This window comes from Phaethon aethereus, assembly GCF_964289735.1.
Source record: "Phaethon aethereus genome assembly, chromosome: 5".
Classification (NCBI taxonomy): domain Eukaryota; kingdom Metazoa; phylum Chordata; class Aves; order Phaethontiformes; family Phaethontidae; genus Phaethon; species Phaethon aethereus.
The window spans coordinates 38,839,001-38,852,609 of record NC_138579.1 but is presented as its reverse complement, the minus strand read 5'-3'; the positions used below and the strand labels follow the sequence as shown (position 1 = coordinate 38,852,609).

Here is a 13,609-nt window from a genome sequence, read left to right as displayed (position 1 = left end):
TTTGTGCTGCCTGCCTGGCTGTCCTTCTAGTTACCAGTGTCCAGACTCTCCTCATTCTGGCTGGCAAAGTTTCTGATGCTACTCTCGTGCTCTGGAGCCAAACCTTAGACTAGTCCAGGACCCTCTACCATCCTCTGGCAGAGCTCTCCAAAGGCCAGCATATACTTGCTGAGGACCTTTGCATCACCCTAGTTTTTTCCAATAAAACTCGTTTTTGGTAGCCAGTGTGTATGAACAGAGAACAGGATGTGCAAGAGGACCGACATTCTCTACCACAGCTTATTTTCTACAGTTCCAGCACATTTCCTAGAGTTAAACAGTGCACAGCTTATACCAATGCATTTTCCAACTATTTATTAGCAAATTGCCTTGGATTTAGAGAAAATATTATGGCTCCACCCTATGTACTTTGCTAATACCTAGGCTGAGAGCAGAGCCTGCTTCTTAAACAGTATGGGCTGCTTCTCTTTTAATCTTAGTCTCATGTCAATGCCAGGCTGTAAAGTGCTTTGGGATAAAGTTTTCTATGTAAGTACAGGATATTACTGTGATTAGACACCTTATGTAGACAATGGACTGTTGTTTGTGAGAGGAGATACTAAAAACCAAAATGAAAGCCTTCCTGATCAACCTGCAAGCTAATGAAAAGAACACAAACTGAAGAAACACACACAGTTATCAGGACCAAAATATCCAAGGTACTAATCCATCACCAGTCAGATCACATCATGTCATCATGTTTGCTGCTGTTAACTGGGTTGCAAGGTGTCCCAGGCCTATTTAAATATGTACTTCTCCTCTTCCAATCTCTACAGCTGACCCACTGAGACGAGCTGCATCGTAGCATGGGGAGACCTCATGAGCCGCCTGAAGGACTCTGCAGAACAGCCAGTTCATATCTGGGCTGATTCCTATTGTTCTGTATCAAAGCTTTGAAGAAAGTCAATAAAGCTGAAAGGAAGAGGGTGAAAGGCAAGGTATTCCACTGCAAACAGGCCATGACATTATTAATATTAACAGAGGTGATACTATAGAAGAAACACAAGGCTTACCCAGGTTGTCAAGGGAAGTTGCGTCTCGGTTTTGCTCCTCTCTAGCCCTGTGTGTTAACTATACTAGAAAAGAGTTAATCACACTAGAAAAGAGTTGTTCATATAGCTGTCCCGGTATAACTATACTGGCAATGATGATAATCCTAATGCAGGTAGAAGAAACCCCACTTTTACCAATACACCTTTGATGAATTCCTCAAAGGCATATACTGACAAAAGCACCTCTAAGACTGTTTAAAACAGCCTTGGTATTTACTGCAAGGCATCTGCAGCATGGCTTAAAATTGTATCCCTACCCAACTACACTTAATTTTAATGTAGAGCTGGCCTGACAACGCAGAAGATGTACAGAAAATCCTTCTGTGAATTTACTGGGAGAGCCTAAAGAATCAGTGCAGTTGTCTATACACTCTGTCTACCTTTGGGAGAGGGCTAGCAGGAAATGTATGTGAGAACTTGTTTCAATAGAAAGCTAGGAAAGGGAGTAGGTGAGCAAATTCTTTCCAAAGAAACAGTTCTTAGCGAGCCTTTGGGACCTTTATATTCTTATCCTATTAGAACAAACCAACAAACAAACCAACCCCCTAACCCCCGAAAGCCTACTCTCTCAGCAACAGAAAATACAACCTGTCTTCAAGAAGAATTTAGGCATTCTGTAGTCATGATGTACTAGGCTTATAAACATTGTCATTCTTAGTGCATCAAAGATAATGTAAAAGATTTTTGTATAATGCCATATTAGCCAACTACATTTTTGAGCCTGAGATAACCCAGTAACTATGCATTTTCAATATGCCATCTCTTTTTTTTTTTCACCTGTTTGTTTCTGTTAAACCATGATGTTTAAAAAAGACACAGGAATTTCGGAAGTCTGTGTAACACCACTGCTTTTTGAACAGCATCGCTCAGGAATTCCAGGCCTAATGAGTGTCAGATTTTGTAAAGCAGCTGGCCATAGGTTTCAACTACAGGATACCATAGCTCTTTTCTGGGTTTCAGTAAGGTATATTTTCTACCAAACAGGGTTTTTATAGGAAGCTTAGTTGCAAGTTTAGCTGAAGAATGATACCACCCATCCATAATCACAAACCATAAAGCTATCCAGTTGTATCCTTATCTGAAGTAGGCTGATGGTACGTAAAACTGCTTAGATTTCTATACAGGCTCTGATTCAGTCTTTTTTATTTTCTGTGAGTGGTTCAACTGGTGGAACTGGCCTAAATGATTATAGGCAAGCACATGTAACCCTTTCATGGGGCTAGAAGCTATTGCAAAGTTATTTGTAGTGCATGTATGCAAATCAACTTCAGTTTGAGATAGTCTGCGAGAAGTTTGAGGGGGATTTCCCTGCTTTATGTAATCTAGTGTTGCTTCTTAGCTTCCTCTATGCACATGGCCAGGAGGCATAAGCATGACACCACTGGTAATTTCTCAAACTCAGTCTGAAAGCAAAGACAATTGTACTCAGTGACCTACAGCAGTCTTGCAGCTTTCGGTAAATCCTCAGACGCTAGCTCAATGATACCTGGAATAAAGGAGGCCTGAAGGAGCAGCGGGGGGAATAACTCAGACAGTAAGGGCTTCACGTACTGGCATACTTCGAAAGCGGTCAGTAGCCAGGAGGGTCTATGTGCTGTCCCTCAGACATAACTCTGGCCTACCCAGAGCTCTAATTTCACATTTCTCGATCCATACAGAGTGCTGCACCTCGCACATGATGGGTGCTGTCAGTTCAGTGTCCGATCAGTGTGGGGCAGTTACGAGACCCCTGCAGATCGGACTGCAAGCACACGGCTGTGGCTGCCTTCCCTGAACATTCCCATGGGGAGGTGAGGAACAAAACTCATCTTGCCATACGCCCAGGCAGATCTAGTCCCAGTAAAGATATTCACTGAAACGACAGGCCGGACAGGCAGAAGCCTTAAGGCCAGGTAGGAGAAACACCCTGCCTGCTAGTAGCCCACGGAGAGCTCTGTGCTGCCAAGGCCAGGCTGCTTCTGATACCCAGGTGAGCCTGTTCAGTACTGGGCTGGATATCGCTTTCTACCCAGCGCGTCGTGCTGTACAGATTGCAGTGTTATTGTTCCAAATGGCAAGATTTATAATTCAGCAACTATCCAGATTCTGAGAAACATGCTTACCAAAAACCACAGCTAAGGGAAATACGGCAGGTGAAGTAAGCATGGTGGCACTGAGAAGGAAGGAAATCTCCCTGCAGTGCACTGATAAGAGTGTGCTTGATACATACTGTGTTCAATCTGGACAATCCGCAACCAGGAAAACACAGGCTAGCTGGAGGAAATTCAGTTCAGAGGCCCTAGGGACTGAATCAGTCTGTTAAAATGCTTTGTTGGTTTTATTTATCACTACTTAATTAGGATGCTTAACCAACACACTGGAAAGATAGTAACTGTTAAATATTCAACAAGCTGACCTTTCAGTTACAATATGAGCGTTCTGAATAAAGTTCATGGAAAGTTTGTCCTTCCTAGGTACTCCAACAAAACCAAAGGGAACTGGACTGGACACACACACACAAAAAAAAGAGTTAAAAAAAAAGTACGGCACTATTGTGGAGACCTGGATACAAATCCAAGTCTTGCCATGGGCTCGTTGAAGGATCCTGGGCAAGTTGTTTCCTGCCCTGTGCTTCAGTTTTTCCCATCTGTGTAAGAAGTGCAAAAATGTGGACCTTCCTTGCCATTCGCTGAGATGAATGGCTAGAAAAGCAGTAATACATTATTAATTACTTATTATTATTGTTTCTGAGGAAGAAAAAGCAAAGAGAAAAGCCATCAATCTTTCAGGGTTTTCTTGATCCTCATAAAAAATAAAAAAGCACCACGTAATGTGAATTTTACACAACAGAAGTGTTTGGTGAGCCACCTTTAAGAAGAAATAGTGGGTGCACAATTAAAAGAAAGTTAAAAGTGGGCAGACACTCAGGAAAACACTCCAGATGGTGAAACGAGTTAGGCTGCAGAGCAGGCTCCCACAGGAAGTGGTGAAACCCCCATTGTTTGAGACATTTGAAACTGAATTCTTCAAAGTGCTGTTACATATAATACAAGGAACTGTTCTGCGCTGCCTCAAAAGGTAGCGGCCCTGGGACGACGTGCAAGAGCTACACCTACTATTTCTGCAATTGTAAGAGGATTCTTGCCGCGCTCACTACGAAGAGCTGTAGACTCTCTTTTTATCAATATAGTATCTGAGCAACATCCACCGGGGAGCAACTGCGTTGTGTTTTTGCAGGAGATAGATTCAGCAGCCCTTAACAGATCTTCCACATTCCTACTTCTGAGATCTGAACTTTGTATGTTCAAGAGGGGAAAAAAAGCCCCCTATTCCCTGTTTGAGAATCACAGAGTGCATCCTACAGACAGACTATTTATTTCCTTTATTACAATCTAATGAAAAACTGGGTGGTTTGATTTTTACAAGTAGTGGTTTGTAGAAGAAACACCATGATTTTAATGGGAACCAAATGAATGATCATTACGTAAATGGCATTATGAGACACAGAACTAATGTTGAAACTTTAAATGCTCTGGGTCAAACTCTCCAAAATGGGAACTGGCAGTGGCGTGCTGGAACATTGGGGTTTCTCCACACTCAGATACTACTGCAAATATTTCCCGCTGCTGCTAATGCTGGTTCAGCTCCTCTGGAGGTAGCTGTGGAAGGAGTCTGACTGCTTCTGTTGTTACTGGCACTTAAAATCTTAAGATCTTCTCTGAAATCCGAATTCAGAGCTTTGGGCCAATTTTATTGGTACAACTTGGTTTACTGCTTGGAGCAGGAGGAAGAAAAATTTTTAAAAGGAGCTTAGAATTAGAGTTTTAATACCTTCATTTCCTCTTGGTCTCATACCTGCTGGTATACAAAAAAAGCGGCGAATTGATTCAGATGGCGTACGTGCACTTGTGACCCTGTCTTACTTTATTCATCAGGGCGGGACGGCCATGGAGTGCTCCTGATCCCCTCCCAGCCCCGCCGGCAGAAGCGCTGGGCCCGGAGCGGAGGGGCTGCACACCCCAGCACTCCTCGCCTGCTGCCTCTGCACGGGAGGGCTGGCACTGCCCGCACGCGGCCCCCGTCCCTGGCCAGAGACGCGGCAATTTCCTCAGGAATGAATCACAAACAAAAAAACCAAACAAGAGCTATTTAAGAAGTTTTCTTCTCCCTCCGCAACTGTCCTGTCCAGTATCATATTCCTGACAGTTTATTCTTCAAGAATTTAGTCATCTCAGGTTTCAGTGACTCATGTGATGAACCTTCTACCCATTTCCTGGAAAGAGTCCTGCACGGTCCTCTACACCTCCCTGCCATTTTCCTCGAGGGTCTCATTCTTGCTACATTTTCATATAGTTCAGCTTTCCTCCATTTTTGGGGTGGAGGAAGGAGGCAAAAATATCCTGAGTGCACCCAAACTTGCCGTGTAACCGGAAAGCGGCGTGGTGAAAGAAACATCTGGAAAACAAAGACGGGCACTGAACCAGAGTCTCTTTTGGACGTAGCTGCCTCTTGGGCTGAAAGCTGGATAGAAGAAAAGGAGCTGCTGCAGGAAGAGCTGTGTTGTACAATACAGTCATGAATTTACCAGGGCTGCACCCTCTAAAATGAAGATGAAAAAGATTTGGAGGCTCTCTCAGATCATTGCCTGGGTGGGTGTGACTCACCCTGGGCAAATGCCACTGATGACAAGCACCCTGACATGAACTATTGAATGAATTGGGCTGGATGGGAACCAAAGTAACCATTTTACATACTTGGGCCAATCTGAAAGGCACTTCTGTGCAGAAAACAACTGCTTCCTTTTCCTGATTAAAAAGAAAGTTCAAAAGCTGCTCACAGACAGCTTGAAGGATACTTCAGCAAACTCTGATCTAAGTGGGGTTGTGCTATGCCCACAGCAGACAGCTGCCTGGACATCAGCGATGCCCAGACCATACCTCCTAGCCCATACAGAAGTGCTACCTGCGCATATTTATGTTACAGTTAAAATGGGGGGTCTGGCGTTCTTAAAATGTTTAGAAACGTGTGTGAGTGTGAGCCCGTCAAGATAATTGCAGAAGTGTGAAGCAGCTCAGCCACGGTGCCGATGCGTGCTTACAGACCTACGCCTTCTACGCCTAAGTCAGCAGACTAAGCATCCTGGCTTACACTCACTTGCAGTAGAGCTAGTTAAGGAATCTGCAGATCTGTCTGATGGAGACAGGGCCAACATGTCCAGCATTCTTAGAGGATGATTTCAGTGCTCAGTTATACCAGTATAACTGGCATGTATACTGGTGCATGTGCATGTATGTACACACACTATATACATACATACATATATACATGTCAGTATATATACACTGACATGCATCACAAGCCTGTTCCCTTTAATGGGTCATGGTGTCGGGTCAAAGTTGGCACAACATTCTTCTTATTTTAAAAAAATAAACTTCTACAAGCCCTGATTCCAACAGAAATGTTTCCATGATTTATTTTAAGAAGGGAACATTCCCCTGCAGTGCTCACCGCAACCCAAACATTGCAGCGCTGTGCAAGAGCATGAGAATCAGAGAGGAAACTAAAGAATCTATTTCACTACTCTAGAAGAGAAATACAAAACGTAAACAAGCAGCAAAAGCAGTGACAAATAAATTTTGATTTTAGTGGTGGCTGCAGTGTTATCTATCGTATGGCTAAGGGCAGTAGACTTGAAGCATGCGTGCTTTTCTAGTGATTTCTACAAGGCGTGTGACTAAGTGTGAGATGGGGATTCATGGGAGCTATCTACACTGTAAGAAAGAGATTTATTTTAGTTTGGTTGATGCTTCCTGCTCCTCACACCTTGCCTGCTCTCTCACACATTTGAGAAACTGAACAGCAGGCTAGAAGAAATTGCCTTGCTGTTTTCAAAGTTAGAAAACAATTTGAAGCTTGGGCAAACTATCCAGGGAACAAATCCCTCATTTGTGGGAAAGCTCTCAGATGCTTGAAAGTAATGGGAAGAGTCTTTCCTGTATAAATACCTGAAGCCCTCTACGCTACAGAAGGAGGAACCTGGAACCTGCCTCCAGTGCTACTGCCTGTTTCTTTGCTCAAGTTTGCAAAAAGCACCAAGCACTAAGAGAAGGAAAAAAGGGGCATATGGAGACAGAAAGAACTACTGAGCCAGCACATACTTTCCTGGTGCAGAACTACTGACTGCATGCACACGCACATGCATGCAGACATGCACACACAGTGCACAGCTCCTCAGTCTGAAAGGTCTGTGTACCGAGGAGAGAGGGAAAAAAAAAAAAATTAGTGAAGCCTGCCCAAAAGGGACTGTGAAGACTGATCTTGTGGCAGATTAGTGATTTCACCAGAAAGTTTCTGGAAGCCGCGAACAGGAAATGGTTAAGTAAAAGCAGGTGGAGCACACTGACTACAGGAACAATGCAGGAAATAGCTGAGCGTCTGAATGGAGGCAAAAAAAAAACCTCTTCTGCTCAGTCCTTGGCAGCCGCAATACGCCTGCTCCTCCTTTGCTACCCTTATCTCCCCAAGCTACAAAGTCTCGCAGTCTACTAACAACTTTTGCTTCAGCAATCTGCTCTCCTTGAATTTCGGAACCAGCACAGGAGAGTTGGGAGGTTCTGCCTGGAAGGCAAAAGACAAGAGGGACTCACCTACTGCACAAAGGATGAGTCAGAAGTACCCAGCAGGACCCACTGCCTTCCAGGGCTTTCAGGTCTGAGGAGCCAGAACAGTGTCTCTGGCTACTGCCCCAGGTGCTGCGGTCCCAAGTGTATTTAGCATAATAGTCAAGCAGAGAAACATTATTCCCATCGCCCTTTTCATTCTAGGGGGCTTCCAAAGCACTTAGCTGTAGGAATCATTCTCCATCTCTACTGAAACACACTCCCTTCTGGGGCAGAGCACTGCAGCTGTTTAATAGCTCACAGCAACATCACACAAGCAGATGGAAAAGAAAGCGAAATGTGTAAGAAGCGTTCTTTCCACTTTCCTTCTAACCCTTCCTCTCTCTCTAATTTGTCCACAGCAATTTGTGCCAATTCCAGACAACTCCAGATGTGTGTCTTTCCCACCAGTATCTGCAGAGACTTGGCTCTGGAGACGGGGATTTGCTTGCCAACATACAGCCTCCTGGTGCTTTCAGCCCCAAGGGTCAGGTTCCTGCTGCCGCACTCCCATCCCTGGCTGTGCTGCCAGACATGCTGCGGGATGGAGGGCAGACGTACTGGTAAGGAACAATTCTGCTTGCTTCTAGATGAGTAGAGCGTTGATGTAAAATAGTTTAACATAGACAAGACACTCTTGCCTTCAAAGTATACTAAATAGTCACATTAAAGCCCTGAGGAAAGTTAAGAATAGAGCACATAGATTAGTTTGGATCAGTTTGACCTTGTCTACATTGTAAGTATTAGATGGTAAAGCTGTGTTGGCAAACTCTACTCTTAGATACTTCTCTTGCTCTCCTAAGTTTAAATAGAAAAAAATCTGTTTCTTCTTATATTCTGAGCAAAGAAAACACTAATGGCAAACGGGCTTCTATGGAGTTACAACTGCACAAGCAAAAAGTTTTTTCTGGTAGAGAAATCTTGCAATGAAATCTTGCTCTTTTTTGACATTGTTATTTTGGCAAAACTTACTGGGTGTTACTGGGAGTTCAAACTTAGCGCTGCTTTTCTACATCTTTTAAAACAGAGAGTTACCTAACACTTTTTAAGTTCAAACTCTTAAATCCTAGTCTAGACAGGGCCTTTGGGAGTAAGGTTCAAACTCACCCTGCCCAATCTCCAATATCCCACACTTCTGCCCAGGCCATACCTTCCCGGGGCTGTCTCGAGAACAGTTGTGACCAGAGTCTGGCACCCCGCACTGCTGCTCCCATGGGAGGAGAGAGGGGGCACTGCCAGGGCAAAGGTTGGTGTGGCACCTTCCGCAAGCACCACCACACTCATCTAAGATGCCATGGGGCATAAGTGCATGGAGAGGGTGGGTCCTATCAGCTTCAGGTGGATGGCAGGACAGCTTCAGGGAGTTAAACCTTGGCACTGACCTTTAGGAAAAAACAGTCTGTGATTCATATAAATCTAAGAAACCGAGAGAAAATAATTGGAATGAGCTGAACACAAACAAACAGGTGTCTCTTTCCTGCTCCTCTCACAGTTTCTGCTTTCCTGCACCCTCACCCACATTTTTTTTGCACTTAAGTTGTCGAGAAAAACGGCAGGAATGAGGTTCCTGGTATAATTACAGTTTGCTGAGAAAATCGCCGCCCGCAGCAGTAATTCCTTTAGTGCGAGAGACAGATGCTGCTGAGGTCTAATCACAGTCTTCCCACTAACCAGGCCCTGAGTCTAATCTGTCATCAGCTGAGAGGCCGCTGGCTCCTGCAGCGCGTGTGAACTCGAGCTGCTCGGCTTGTTCCTCTCCCCTCTCCCCTGGCTCCCCAGAGCCAGGCAGTGCCAGAGGGAGGGTATGTTTCCATTCACTCCTTGCCCTCAGCTACAGCGATACTACAACTTCAATGCGCTGCTTATCTCTCCTCCATGCGTAGCATCAGGGTCACTCAAAGCCTCGCTAGAAAGGGCTCAAGTGGTTGTTTTCAACTTACAATGCCGCATAGTGACTGCAGTTCAAAAATACAATTTAAGCTGAGATAAGTTGAAGGAGAGGCTTAAGGAGAACGACCTGTAGCTAATTCCTCCTTCCAAAACGTATGGTATTTTCTGCTTATTACGAGGACAAGGCTGCACTCAGTGATGGATCATATAACCTCCATATGCTAATGACAACAACAAAAACCAGAAGAGTAGGAGTGCTGATGAGCACAGAAGCAGGAGGAAGAGGGAAAAGCAGAACTGAGTATATTGAAAAAAAGATCCAGGAGAGAGCATACGTGTAAGGACAGACTGAACAAATCTTTCCTATGTGTTACACACATTGCCATCAAATGTTTTGTATCTATCTGACATTCAAAGAGCATAGGGCCACATCTTTGAACTTGTCTGTGCTGGTGAAAGAAGCTCAAAAAACAACAGACCTCACTAGCTCAGGACTGCCCCTGTGCAGGCAAAAGTCACCATGGTACTGGATTAACATCTTTAAATTGGATTCTGGTCATCGAAGGAAACTGGCTGAAGAAGTCTATTTTGGAGGCATGTTACTGTAGCATGAGTGAGTCACTCAGCACTGGGACAGTCCTTAAGTTGGTACTCACCTTACAGCATCTGTATAGTTAACAGGTGCCCTGAAGTAGCAGGGGAGTTGCTAGGTTTGGGAGGTGTAGGCTAAACAGCTGTCTTTTGCGTAAGCAGCTCTAAGAAAGGCATAAGGGAACAGACTAGATCATCATTTCTGGTCAGAGGCAAAAGCATATTAAACTAGCTGACTGTCTGTAGCTGCCTGTGGCCAACTCAATTTCTTCGTGTTCAGCTTTTTCCGAATCCGCACACGGTAGCTGGGCACACACAGTAATACTCACCAGATCTCGGCAGTAAAGGCATGCACGGCAGCTTCTCAGCCACTGACAGACCGAGGGGAACAGAAAGTGTAGCACAATGTCTCAGAAAGGGGGAAGGAGTGACTCATACAGGAAGAAAAACAAAGCAAAGATGAACTTAGAGCATAAGAGAAGAGGCAGACTGTTGGCTGGTAGATCAGTTTTCTTGCACTCAGAAGGGTGGGTATTACGGTGAGAGAAGTTGTACTTGACAGTAATGAAAGTCCAAGGAAGTTTGATTAAGATTAAATGGCAGTCACAGGCCAACGTAGAAAAGAGGCTTTAAGGCAAAAATCAAAGACAGGAAGCGACTAAATAGGTCAGAAGCTGTGGGTAGTGAGCTGGATTGATTAAGTGGGACTTGGAGCAACTAAGTTAGCTCTGCTAATGACAAGTGATAACACTTACAATGTCACCAAGTTTAACAAATCTGACTTTGAAATCACCTTCAAGCCTTGATAGCAAATCAGAGATTGCTGAGTTCTAATAGTATCTACATCAGAGCAGATACTGTATGTGTTTTAACAAGAGATCAGTTTTACAGTCACTTTTTGACCCTGCCAAGCTTCCTGTAAATAGTGCGCTGTTTTGTCTGAACAGGATTTCTTCTAAAGGAGCTAGGAAAAATGAACGGACTAATAGAAACTGTGAGACTCTGAGAAGGGCCGCTACTGCAGGTTGAAAAGGCAGATGCAATGTTGAAACTTCTTTCCACCCCTAAATTCAATAAGTCTTTGATTCAACAGCTTTGTTCACATCCAGGGCAGCCGGAAGAGAAGAGTCACCTTGTATTTTTGTACCTGATGAGAAAACCCCAGATTGTATATGTGCACTGGGACAGTTCAATGTGTGTCTATTCCAACTTCAAAGAGGCTTTCAATGCTCTTTCAGATGTAGGGTGTGAGGAAGGGTGAGAACTGCTAAAGCTAGCCCCATCCTCATTAAATCTTTGCCCTCTCTGGAGCAAGCATGCAAGTGGAGAGAATAGAAGATATGCATGAGCAACTGAGCATCTGTGATCTCATGACCTTTGACTGTTGTATTATGGGAAATGTATTCTCTGGTTGCTATGCTTTTCTAATTCATTTGTATTTTCCTTCAGTGACTCCCTTGTATTTTCTTTGGTGCTCCTGTGTAATGGTTTCAGGGAATCACAGATATCTCCAAGTTAAGCATGCATACAATAGCTTTAATTAAATGTTTGCGAGTATCCCACAGTAATGCAAGGGGAAGGGAAAGCAAACAGTTTTGCACCCACTTGCACCTATCCCTTCTGAGCCCTGGCTTGGGTGGAGGCATCTGCACCACTGCCCTTTAAGTCCATTTCTAACCTATTGTGAAATGAAGGCTGTTGGGTCCTGCTGCTCTGCATGTAAGCACTTCAGGCATTTCACTCCCATTAATAAAGCACCTGTGAAGGGTATAATGCTGAAACCTTTTAGGCTAGGCTAGAAGAAATAAAAAATAAATTAGGGTAGACATTCTTTATTCCACTTAAAAAAATGGAGAATAAGGTTAAAAATATCCGTAACCATTTCTCAAAATACACTAAGATACTATAGGGAATGTAGCATAAAAACAAGGGTTTTGACCTTCTTCAATATTCTGAAATTAATATTTTCTGTTCTCTGTGCCATTGGCACAATCTCAGTCTTGGTGTCACCCTCTGCAATGAGTTACCTATTTATTATTCTTTTAAATGAGGATCTTTACTTCTTTTACAAGTAGTTAACTACATCATTTTATATGTACAGAAGAAAGCTGCAAAGGACTTTTGTTTTCATTTCAGGCATTTAAAGTAAGTATACATGAGGGAAATGACATTTGGAAGGGGAACTTTCATCAGGCAAAGATGAAGGAATAAGAAACAGGATGCAAAGGTTATCAGTCAGCACTTTAGGTCAAATACAAGACAATTTTAGCACAGAAAGTAGTGAGTTTGTTTAGAGGAAGAATCTTTCTCTGTCTTGTATGATATAGAAGAGTTAACAAGAGTATCTGCAAGGCTAACTATGAGGCCTAACACTAGTGATTATTGCTAATACTTAGCACTAGTGTAAAGTACTTGAGTTTTTCAATGACTGACCTCGTTATTATTTCCAAGTTGACACAAGCTAAATTTCAAATTGAAAACACTTTGGCCTTTTATTGCAAATCCATCCACTACTTCTTGGTGACTCCCAGAGATAACATACATCAGAAAAAGACAAGGATAATTGTAAGACTGCAAAGAAAAAAATAAAGGCCAGGTTTGGTGAGGGAATAAAGACACTATGCTTCTAACTTTGACCTTGGGTATTTCCCTGCGCTGAGACCAGAGGCGTTGCCAGTTTTTACAGTCTGACACGCTGCATTTGGGCAGGGGTTGCACTGAGCAGGGGCTGGCCTGGCTTTCCTGGAGCTTGAGCCGCAGTGACTTTTCAGGAGGGAACAGAAATCATGGGTTGTTTCCCTCACGCAGCAAGGCACAAACGACAGCAGGGTTGTCTGAGAAGATTGAGAACTGCTGACACTAGTAACAGGAACTGGCAGCTGCAGAGGAGAGTAGGAGTGGGATGAAAAGCAGCCTTACAAAGCGAAGGCGGAAAGAAGGCCAGGGAAGATCTAAAATTGGGAGCAGCTAACAAATGCTGACAGAGACTTCTTTTCTTCTTTCCTCAAGGGCCTGATCCCAAGCACATTCAGGCCAACGTAAAGATTCCTACAGGGATTTTTGAGACTTCATTAAGATTTCTACTCTTTGCTCCTCTCTTAATCTGCAGTCTGCATTTCCACTGCATCTTCACAGGATGCTTCTTAAAACTGCACCTGTTTTTGATGATGCCTGCAAATCAGGAAGGTTTATTCTCAGAGGTGTGTGAAGAAGAGGCTGGACCTACACTTCACTCTCCTCCTTCACCTCTGCCATGTCTGCCTGATGCCTGCATTCTGGCCCGTCACTACAGCGACTGTAGCAAGGATGCAGTGCAAAGGTGCACACAGAACACATGGCCCGGGCTTTTTTGGGTTTCCTGCTCTGATTATGGGGGGTTTTGATTTTTGTTCTTTGTTT

The 13,609-nt window shown here is 43.8% G+C and overlaps 1 protein-coding gene across 1 annotated transcript in view; it reads right to left on the bottom strand.

Moving 5' to 3' along the window:
• The window catches only part of RAD51B (RAD51 paralog B), a gene marked incomplete at its 5' end in the record, with an annotated part of 429,021 nt that overhangs the window by 30,415 nt on the left and 384,997 nt on the right, over positions 1–13,609 (bottom strand).